Source organism: Saccopteryx bilineata, chromosome 11 (assembly GCF_036850765.1).
Source record: "Saccopteryx bilineata isolate mSacBil1 chromosome 11, mSacBil1_pri_phased_curated, whole genome shotgun sequence".
Classification (NCBI taxonomy): Eukaryota; Metazoa; Chordata; class Mammalia; order Chiroptera; family Emballonuridae; genus Saccopteryx; species Saccopteryx bilineata.
The window spans coordinates 30,957,703-30,969,477 of NC_089500.1; the positions used below are offsets into that span (position 1 = coordinate 30,957,703).

The 11,775-nt window shown below is 45.5% G+C and overlaps 1 non-coding gene across 1 annotated transcript; it reads left to right on the forward strand.

Annotated features, from left to right (window-relative positions):
* Positions 1–10,621: 10,621 nt before the first annotated feature.
* Positions 10,622–10,728, forward strand: LOC136315789 (U6 spliceosomal RNA). Its single transcript, XR_010727578.1, has one exon. It is a non-coding gene; the product is annotated as a U6 spliceosomal RNA (small nuclear RNA).
* The last annotated feature ends 1,047 nt before the right edge of the window (positions 10,729–11,775 follow it).

The window sequence follows — 11,775 nt, forward strand, 5'->3', positions numbered from 1 at the left end:
CCTTCTAATTGTCCAGAACTACCTTTCCTTGGTGAGTAAGCACTACAAATCTGTGCAGAAACGAGTTGGCAGACCTTGCCCATCAGGAGAAACACAAGGGGTGACTAGCCCACCTGCCACCCTACACTACCACTCTTGAGGCATCATCTCTGAAATAATACAGGCTCCTACCATCGACAGATGAATGGATAAACAAAATGTGATACGTATGCATTATTCAGTTTAAAAAGGAAGGAAATTCTAACGCTTGCTCCAACATGGCTGAGCCTTGAACACATGATGCAGAGGGAAATAAGTCAGATGCAAAAGGACTATTTTATGATCCCACTCATCTGAGGCAGCTAGAGTAGTCAAATCCATAGGGACAGAACGTAGAATGGGGGGCAGAGAGAAGATGGGGAGTTATTATTTAATGGATTCAGAGTTTCAGTTTGGGGTGTGGAGAAAGTTCTAGAAATAGAGAGAGGTGATGGTTGCACAACAATGTGAATCCACTTAGTGGCACTGAACTATACACTTAAATAGTTAAAATGGCAAGTTTTATGTCATGGATATTTTACCGCAAATAAAAATAATATATGGGCTTCTAGCTTCTGCTCAAACTCTCCACTGCATTCCAAAACCACATAATATAAGAGATGACTCCATGCCAAGCACTAGTCCAGGACGGGGGAGGGGGAAGGATTGTAAGTTTAAATAAGATGATTGGAGGAGGACTCATGAAGGTGAGATCTGATCAAGGATTTGAATTGGAGGACTGAGCATACCTTACCAAGATGTTAAGAGAACATTCCTGGGAGAGAATAGCCAGTGCAAAGGCCCTGAGGCACTTTATGCCTCAGGATGTGTAGGGGCCAAAATGATGCCAAGGGAACATACATGGGTTTGCATAGTTGTGACTGCAGCAGTACTAAAATTTCCAAGCATAGATGTTCTGTAGACAGTTTCTGCTGGATTACTGAGTGGTCCAACCACTCCTTAAGCAGACTTTCAGCAAATCCTCAGCCCAGCCACCTTCCACAGGGACTGGAGCCTTCACTTTTGTTTAATAATGGAGTGAACTGGTAAACAAACAATAGACATGACACAGGTCAGAGTCTGGTGCTGGAATATGTAGCTATGATTCCAGGGGCTCTTGGAGGTCAGATGAGAGGTAGAAATCATACACACACACTCACACACACACACACACACACAAACACTTGAGAAAGAGTAGGATTAGTGTTAAAGGACAGGGGCTGTGCAAATGAAATGTATCATGGGGCCGGTACCAAGTACCTGGACAGGAGAGGTTGAATGGAAGTCCCTACTGAAATTATGTGCTAGAACTTCAGTTCCAAATACCAGAGTGGATCTCATACACACTCTGGTATCATATCCAAGGGTCTCATCAAATTCTAAGCCTTCTGTTCTTCTTAAACTCATCCTTTCTTGTTGGTGCTCTTATTGGGAAAGGGAGAATTGGGAATGCCTGGAGATTTCCATAAATTCGTACTACTTTAGTGAGCAACCTTTTTATATGAAGTTGTATTTGGCACAGGGGCTCCCAAAGCATTTTGAAGGTATTTCAGAAAATTAAATATATTGTATTTCACTCCTGTTTCCAAACTATCTATCACTCCCCTCATAAATACCATGACCTCATCGAAGGAAACAAGGATGTTGTATTCGCTGTTGTAGCCTACCTTCACAGCCCAGCGTCTAACCATAATGGATGCTCAGTAAGTATTTATGGAATAAATCAATGACTGACTATTATTGATGTAACCAGAATAAGATTTCAGTTCTGCAATGTGTCTTAATAGCCTATTCTTCCTGCTGGACTTAGGAGGACTGGTGGGAATAGTTCCATTTTACAGATTAGGGACATTAGAGGTATGTTAGTTATCTACTGGTGCATAAAAAATTCCTCCAAAACTTAGCAACTTGAAACAACGCACCCTTATTATTTATTGTTATCTCTAACATTTCCATTTTCTGTGGGTCAGGAGTCTGAACACAACTTAGCGGGGTCTCCGTTCCGGGGTCTCCGTTCCGGGGTCTCCCACGGGCTGTGATTCAGCTGTCACCTGCGGCCATGGTCATCTCAAGGTTCAGAGGAAGCAGGATCTGCTTCCAATCTCATAGAAGTTGTTGGCAGGATTCATGCCCACACAGGCCATTAGCCCGAGGGACTCAGTTTCTCACTGGCAGGTAACCAGAGGCTACCCTCAGGTCCTTGCCATTCTGGTTTCCCCACCATGGCTGCTTGCTTCATCAAAGCTAGCAGACCAAGAAGAGAGAACAGCAGCAAGATAACAGACCTTTCTATGACCTCATCTCAGCAATGACACCCCATCGCTTCTGCAGTATTAAATTCATTAACAGCAAGTCGGGAAGTAGTCCAGCCCACCAGAGGTTGTGCACACCAGGGAGCAGGAGTCTCGAGACCTAACTGAGAAGCTGCCCACCACAAGGGGCACTGCAGGGACCTGAGCCCACCAAGAGCAAACAGGAGATCTGAGGTCAGACTCAGTGATTGGAGATTTGAGCTCCCCACTTCCCTCCTTCCTCTCCATCCTAAATGGTGGTGGTGCTGACGGACAGGCCTCGGGGAGGGAACGAGTGGGTTGGGAGGGAGAGGAGCAGAAGAGTGAAGGAAGGAATCCTTCAATCTATTTACCCAAATTTACCCTGAAACGGAATTTACATTTTTCAAGTTATCAAACAGTTAGGCAAAAATCAGAAGTGACTGCAGGTATGGATTTATTACCATTGACGCAAAGCTGCTCCTAATAATATTTCAAAGCATTTCCATATAATACATCTGTTCGGTTCGAATTTATAATTGGGGTCTGGAGAGAAGCACAGTGGCAACGAAGGAGCACCGAGGAGCTGAGTTTGCCTGGCACCTTATGTGTAGATTTTTCTGGTACGGAGAGAAGTTCTGAGGGCTGATTTTGGTCTAGAAACCATTGCTGGTGGCTTCAGCCACTGGCAAAGCCCTAAGACCCTGCCCAGCTCTTGCCATCCCCTGTGGAAACACAGGACTGGGCCTGGAAATGGGCTCTCACATTGGAGAGCTGACTTGGTGGATAATCTAGATGATCCTGGACCCAAGGGCCTTCCCCTCCTGCACCCACGATTCCCTCTGCCTCTGCCCCGCTGTGTCCTCACTGAGGGGTCAGCTCCTCTCCATCCCCCAAACGTGCTTGACACAAGAAGTCTGAGGCATCTCCATGCCATCTCCACACCTCGGTCGTGTGTGTGTGTGTGTGTGTATGAGTGTGTGAGTGTATGTGTGTATGTGTGTGTATGTGTGTATGAGTGTGTGAGTGTGTGTGTGTGAGTGTGTGTATGTGTGTGTATGTGTGTGTATGTGTGTGAGTGTGTGTGTGTGAGTGTGTGTATGTGTGTATGAGTGTGAGTGTGTGTGTATGTGTGTGTATGTGTGTGTATGTGTGTGTATGAGTGTGTGAGTGTGTGTGTGTATGTGTGTGTATGTGTGTGTATGAGTGTGTGAGTGTGTGTGTGTGAGTGTGTGTATGTGTGTATGAGTGTGAGTGTGTGTGTATGTGTGTGTATGTGTGTGTATGTGTGTGTGAGTGTGTGTGTGTGAGTGTGTGTATGTGTGTATGAGTGTGAGTGTGTGTGAGTGTGTGTGTGTATGTGTGTATGTGTGTGTATGAGTGTGTGAGTGTGTGTGTGTGTATGAGTGTGTGAGTGTGTGTGTATGTGTGTGTATGTGTGTATGAGTGTGTGTGTGTGTGAGTGTGTGTGTGTGAGTGTGTGTGTGTGTGAGTGTGTGTGTGTGTGTGTTTATGAGTGTGTGTGTGTGTATGTGTGTGTATGTGTGTATGAGTGTGTGTGTGTGTGAGTGTGTGTGTGTGTGAGTGTGTGTGTGTGTGTGTGCATGTGCCTGTTTCTTGGGGAGGACCTAAAAATAGCAACACGTTACTCCTAGGCCCTTTAGAAATAAATGGAGCAGGTTAAGAACAATGAGAGAGAACTGAGTTAGGAAGGGGGCACAGAGAGGCAACTGGCAGAAGGAAGGGGTACAGAATCATACATCTGGTGCAATTTCTTTCTCACTCTTTATGTTAGGTCTTCCCACTTGGGAAACAAGGAAACTGAGGCTCAAAGAGATGAAGCAGCTTGTCCAAAGTGATGAAGCGGTGGACCCAGACATATCCTGGAGCTGTGTGACTGTGCACTTGATGATAATGGCAACACAAACATGCAGGCAGGGCCCTGGTCCTCCTTATGACAGGGGTCTCACAAAATTACCCTCCTCCCTCCATCTTGGAGAAAAATATATGTATATACTATATAAATATATAATATAAATATATATCTAGATAAATATAAATATTAAAACATATTTATTTCTTGTATCTGATGTTCAAACTCTTGTAGATGACAAATGATGATTTTCCTAGGAGGCCCTTCCCAGGGTGGAATACTAGGCGTCACTATAAAGTCCTTGCGGGGTGAGTGGAGGCGGCAGCAGGACCCTCTGGTATGCAGGACACATCATGCCTTCCCCACACGGCTGTGCCATGAACAGAGGCCCCTTCAGACCAGAAGTGTGAGCTGACAGTGAGGTCTAGACAGGGCACAGGCTCTGTGCAGCCCCAGAGGAGGGCGCTGGTTGCTGGGTGATGGAGTCTCCCGGAAGGGTGGCCCCTGCCTACGACCGGGCACTCAGGAGACAGGAGGGTGAGTCTGTCCATCTAGGGGCCTCAGGTGATGAAACCAGCTGTCGCTGAGAGTAAAAGCAGTATCTTTACAGTTGATTTTATTTTTGTATCAAGAAGAAGGGGAGAAGTTCAAGGAGCAGAAGCCAACTGTGGACAGGGTGGTCGCCAGGAGGATGCCAGCCAGCACCTCGTCCCCAAGACGCCCTTGCCCTAATCCCCGGAAGCTGTGAATGTGCTCCCTCATGGGGCAAAGGGTAAGGAAGGCTGCCAATGGAAATAACAGCTGTGGACAGCTGACCTCAAACAGGAAAGTTATCCTGGATTATGGGGGGGGGGGCCCAATATCATCACTGAGATTTTTAAAAGATCGAAGAGGGAGGTAGCAGCATCATAGTCACCCATGCGGCCCTGTTACCAGCCAGCTTGAGAGAGGACAGGCAGGGACCCCAGAGCAGAGCAGCAAGGGACCTGAGAGCCAGGGCCTGGGTCCAATCAGTGGCCAGCTGTGAGGTCTTGAGACAGTGGGTTGACATTTCTGGGATCTTTGTCTCCCCAGCTAGTGCTGGAGGTCACAGAGGGCATCTCCCAAGTAAAAAACACAGTGTTTTGAATGGACACCGTGAGGGGCTATGAAGACTCAACCAGCCATCACTGGCTTTGAAGATGAAAGGGCACCCACCACGAGTCAAGGAACACGGGCGACCTCTGAAAGCTAGAAAAGGCAAAAGAGAAGGATGGTCTCCTCGAGGGACTCCCAAAGAAATACTGCCCTGCCCACCTGCTGCCCGCAGCCCACTGAGACCTGGGCCGGACTTCTGACTTCCTGATGCGTAAGATAATAACTTTGTGTTGTTTTAAGCCACTAAGCTGGTGGTTATTTGTGAAAGAAGCCACAGGAAATGAACAGGACACAGTGTAGGGTTTTCTAAGTCCAGGAAGAAACTGAGGCATCTGGGGAAGAATCCTGACCCCTCATCTGTGGGGGGTGGGGAGGAGCAGGTGCATTAAGCCCCCTCGAGGTGCGGACAAGCTTTCAGGGAGTCTGAGCAGGCCTGTTTCACTCCTGCGCCATTGGGGCTGTTGGAGAGACCGGAGACACAGCAAGAGGGGATCTCAGTCCCTCTCAGAAAACTATGGAGTCATTTTTAAAAGGATTCAAGAACCACTAATTCATGACAGTCACCTAGGGGACTCTGCATCTTTGACCCCTTCACCACCTTTGTTGTTTTATTTTCCCCATAGTGCTGACAGTTGAAAGTTTCTGGGAGAGGGTCTTGCGATTCATTTCATGGCCAACAATGATAGCAAAGCAAAACTAACCAGGACAGCTCCCATCCCCCAGCCAGCCAGCAGGGCTTCCAGAAACCTAGGCTAGAGAAATGGTGTTGGGACAGGGGAGAAGCAGAATCCAGTGGAGCCGGGGGAAGGGGGAGGGGGAGGGGGAGGAGGAAGAGGGAGAGGGGAGAGGGGAGGGGGAGGGGGAGAGGGAGAGGGGAGAGGGAGAGGGAGAGGGAGAGGGAGAGGGAGAGGGAGAGGGAGAGGGAGAGGGAGAGGGAGAAGAGAGGCGTTTTTGAAGGCTAGAGAAACAGTGTTGGGACAGGGGAGAAGCAGAATCCAGTGGAGCCAGGAGGGGGAGAGGGAGAGGAAGAGGGAGAGGGGAGAGGGGAGAGGGAGAAGAGAGGCGTTTTTGAAGGCTAGAGAAACAGTGTTGGGACAGGGGAGAAGCAGAATCCAGTGGAGCTGGGGAAGGGGGAGGGGGAGGGGGAGAGGGAGAGGGAGAGAGGAGGGGGAGGGGGAGAGGGGAGAGTGGAGAGGGGAGAGGGGAAAGGGAGAGGGAGAGGGAGAGGGAGAGGGAGAGGGAGAGGGAGAGGGAGAGGGAGAGGGAGAGGGAGAGGGAGAGGGAGAGGGAGAGGGAGAGGGAGAGGGAGAAGAGAGGCATTTTTGAAGGCTAGAGAAACAGTGTTGGGACAGGGGAGAAGCAGAATCCAGTGGAGCCAGGAGGGGGAGAGGGAGAGGAAGAGGGAGAGGGGAGAGGGGAGAGGGGAGAGGGGAGAGGGGAGAGGGGAGAGGGGAGAGGCCCGAGGAAGGGCGAAGCGCGAGGAACGGAGAGGGGAGACGAAGGGAGAGGGGAGAGGGGAGAGGGGAGAGGGAGAAGAGAGGCATTTTCGAAGGCTAGAGAAACAGTGTTGGGACAGGGGAGAAGCAGAATCCAGTGGAGCCTTGGAGAGGGGAGAAGGGAGAGGGGAGAGGGGAGAGGGGAGAGGGGAGAGGGGAGAGGGGAGAGGGGAGAGGGAGAGGGAAAAGAGAGGCATTTTCGAAGGCCAAGAGAGGGCCATGCACACAGGCCCACAGCCAGGACCAACAGGGAGCTAATGAGTGTGCCCCAATCCCTGGGACAGACGGCTCCATGCTACACTTGCCCAGCATGAAGTTGGCACGTGAGCTGCTCTTATTATTATTGCTTAATAAGAAAGATGTCATTGTCATTTAGATAATAATTATTATCACATTACCCAGACATTAAAAGAGAAGGCTTTACATTCTTTCATAAGATTATTTTACAATATCTGATTCTTCCATAACCACACTGACATTGTAGGACAGGTGACATTTTTCCCTATCTTACAAATTTTAAAATGTCAAAGTAAAAAACACAGTGTTTTGAATGGACTTTGGGGTTGAGATGCTCAATGGGACTCTGGGACAGAGAAGAACGAGGCTCAGCAGGGGCATGAGGACCACGGTCTTGGAGCACCTGGGAGATGCCCTCTGTGACCTCCAGCACTCGCTGGGGAGACAACGATCCCAGAAATGTCAACCCACTGTCTCAAGACCTCACAGCTGGCCACTGACTGGACCCAGGCCCTGGCTCTCAGGTCCCTTGCTGCTCTGCTCTGGGGTCCCTGCCTGTCCTCTCTCAAGCTGGCTGGTAACAGGGCCGTATGGGAAAGCCAGCTGCCTGGCAAGGCACCCACCTGCCCGAGACTCAGAGCTGCACCCTGGCAGAGCTCCTACCCCTCTTCTAGTTACCACAGGAAAAAAATACTGATTGTAAACATCACTTTAAAAGCATGCCATCCGACAGCCAGCTCAGCTGCAATACATCAGCCTGAATTGTACTCATTTATGGTGAAGCATTTTATATTAATGTTTTCATTGCTTATCACAGACATTGGCTTTAAACTGCTTAAGCCAGCTGTACTGAGTTATTTATTAGGTTTTTTTCCCAAGTTTCCTTTTCCTTAACTAAAGTATTTGTTTTACTTTCATACATTTAAGAATTCCTCTTGTCTTCTGTCAATCACTTCTGGTGGCTGATATGCTTACATCCTGTTTCTCCAGGATATATACTCAGGACCTTTGGGAGAAACGGAACTGAAGGTAGAAATGCTCATGAAAGTGGGTTGAGTGAGAAGGAGAGTTCAGTCTCTGCAGGGCCATTGAGCTTCCCTTTTTCCCATAAGCAGGGTTCTGTCTCCTTCCAACATGGAAAATCAGCAGTGGTTGCCTAAGGTCAACTGACTGGGCTACAAAGTGGACGAAGTCAATGCTATTCATCATCTCCCTCTTCACTGGTTCTCTTCCTGACATTCTGACCACTCCTCCATGAGCTTCAGTAACCTTACCCTCCTCCATGTGGGTGGTCTAAGGGTAGGCCCTCACACCTGCCTCCTCCAGAACTAGCACCTACATAAAGTGAAATCTAAAGACTGGATGACGAGACCCTCTTCCCTTCCTTCACCTACTGGGCTCCCCGAAGACTGATGACCAGACAAAGAGCTAAAAAGTTTGTCTCTAGAGCAGGGGTCCCCAAACTTTTTACACAGGGGGCCAGTTCACTGTCCCTCAGACCACTGGAGGGCCAGACTATAAAAAAAAAACTATGAACAAATCCCTATGCACACTGCACATATCTTATTTTAAAGTAAAAAAAACAAAACGGGAACAAATTCAATATTTAAAATAAAGAACAAGTAAATTTAAATCAACAAACTGACCAGTATTTCAATGGGAACTATGCTCCTCTCACTGACCACCAATGAAAGAGGTGCCCCTTCCGGAAGTGCGGCGGGGGCCGGATAAATGGCCTCAGGGGGCCGCATGCGGCCCGCGAGCCGTAGTTTGGGGACCCTCCGCTCTAGAAAGTTTAACATTGGTGAGTTACCTAAGAAAATTTCCAGGACCTAGTCACTTCACACTGAAGCCCATCAGTCAAAAAGGACCACCCATAACCACAGAATTCCAGGCAACAACGTGGTTCCTCGTGCTGAAATATGAACAGACAGCCAGGGATCAGCAGAAATTTAAGAAAAATGCTAACAAAAAACAAAACTTGGCAATAAGGAACTTAGAGAAACCAAAAGTAAAACAGGAAGCAAAAGAATTCCTTTTAAAAACTATTAATATCTCCAGGAAAAATAAGATAGATACCAATGCAACAAGAACAGAAAGCTATTGTAAAAGGCCAGACAATTAAGAAGTACATGGGTATCAAATACAATGTAACCTTAATACTAAAGTAAGCAGATATCTAGAAGATTAATATAAAAATACCTTACAAAACAGACAAAGGACAATAACATAAAATAAAGAAATAATAGAAAAATTAAAGCATCCATCAAAGAGGTCCAATAGTCTCTTAATAGAAATGTCAACGACAGAACTCAGAGAAAACAGGAGAGGCAATTACAAAGAATAAATCTCAAGATTTTCATAATTGAAGAATGTGAAATTCCAAATGTAAAGAATTCATCAAAAGGTCAAATGTAATGAATGAAAAAAGATGCACACCTAGATACATCATTGTGAAATTTCAGAACACCCCAGTATAAAAAATAGAGATAAATACTTTCAGCAAAGAGTGAAAAAGAGATTAATACACAAGGCTAGTAATCAGGAAAGCATCAGATTGTCTCAATAGCAACCTGAGAACCTATAATACAGTGGAGTAACCATTTTTAACCACTGTGTCGTGGCAGGCACACTAACGTGCCACAAAAATGCTTTAAAACATGCAATACCTGACTATTCAGAGGCACTAACCTCTCTTCCCTTAGATTGTCAAATAAAAAAAATGACAGCACCCAACTACAATAGCTATCCAGTATGAATGAATCAAAATTGCACCTATTTTTTTATTAGAATGGCAAAAAATATATTTTTTTTGGTGTGTCGTAGAATTTTAGTAGTTAGGCTTATGTGTGCCATCAGATGAAAAAGGTTGAAAACCAGCGCATTGGATCAATGTATTTCCACCTTAGAAATCTATATCCAGCCAAATGGTAAGTCAAGTATGAAGAGAGAATAGAAACATATTCAGATACACAAGCGCACTAAAAGTTTACCCCATGTATGTTTTCATGAGAGCTTCTAAGAGGATTTTCACCAAAGCAAGAGCTTGCAGCAAACAGGACATGAGATCCAGGAAGAAAGAGCTCATCAGAAGGGAGCAGGAGGGAAACTGAGATGTGAGGGTGCCGACACCTCAAGGAAGCCAGTCCTAAATCTAAAAGAGCTGGGGGTTGGGAGCCTCAGAGGATGGTCTCTAGAAAAATAAAATCAACACTCTTCAGCCACCCAATGGGCTTGACAGTGTCTAGGTCGGTGTCGGCAAACTGCGGCTCGCAGCCACATGCGGCTCTTTGGCCCCTTGAGGAGTGTGGCTCTTCCACAAAATACCATGTGCGGGCGCTATCTCGATAAGGAATGTACCTACTTATATAGTTTTAAAAATTTGGCTCTCAAAAGAAATTTCAATCGTTGTACTGTTGATATTTGGTTCTGTTGACTACGGAGTTTGCTGACCACTGGTCTAGGGGATCTTGGTAGTTTGGAAAGTTTGGGGAAAAATCAGTGGTAGGTACATCAAAACAAGGCAAACTATTAAATTTGACAGTTTTTAGTTCTTGGTGAAACAAAATGTTGTTTAAGAAATAAAATAAGTGTCCACTTTGGCGGCACATGTACTAAAATTTGAGTGATACAGAGAAGATTAGCATGGCCCCTGTGCAAGGATACCATGCAAATTCGTGAAGTGTTCCATTATTTTTACAAGGAAAAAAACTTTTAAATCTTTGATATGATGGATATTAATTTATTATAGTAATCATTTCACAATCCAGTAGACCCCCTTATCCATGTTCACTCTCCGTGCCTTCAGGTACCCATGAGAGTTTTGAAAATATTAAATGAGAAATTCCAGAAATGAGCTATTCATAACTTTTAAACTGCATACTGTTCTGAGTAGCATAATGACATTTCTCATTGCCCTGTTCCTTCCCATCCTTCCATCCAGCATATCGGCCCTGTCTATGCTACGCACTCATTCTTCACTATGTAGCCAACTCGTTATCATATCAATGTTGCAATATCTCAGTGCTTGTGTTCAAGTCACACTTTCTTTACTTAATGTCCCCAAAGCATAAGAGGAGCAATGCTAGCAATTCAAATATCCCAGAACGAAGGCATAAAGTGCTTCCTTTAAGTGAAAAGGTGAGTATAGTACAATAAGATATTTTGAGAGAGAGACCACATTCACATAACTTTTTTTAGAGTACATATATTGTTATAATTGTTCTATTTTATTGTCAGGTATTGTTGCTGAACTTTTACTGTGCCTCATTTATGAGTTAAAAGTTATCATAGGTATGCATTTATAGGAAAAAACATAGTATATATAGGTTTTAGTACTATCTGCGATTTCAGGCATCCACTGGGGTCTTGGAATATATCCTTGCTGATGAAGAGGAACTACTATATATGAAAGTCAAGTCATTATGCTGTATATCTTAAACTTACACCGTGCTGTATGTCAATTATATCTCAATAAAACTGCAGAGAAAGAAAGGGGATAATCATATTTTCATTCCTTTGTGAATATCTTCGTAGATATAAATATGAAAATCCTAAAATCTCACTTAATAGAAAATTGCAATATAACTGTACAGGGAGAATGGAAGAAAAAGAAGGCACGGCGTGTCAGCTCAGAGAGAGAAAGCCCACCGTTCTGTAGATGGAAGTTAAAAATCATGTCCTGACGATCGAGCAATAGAATAATATTATTTAGAAATATGAAGGTAAATGCCTGCAATAAGAA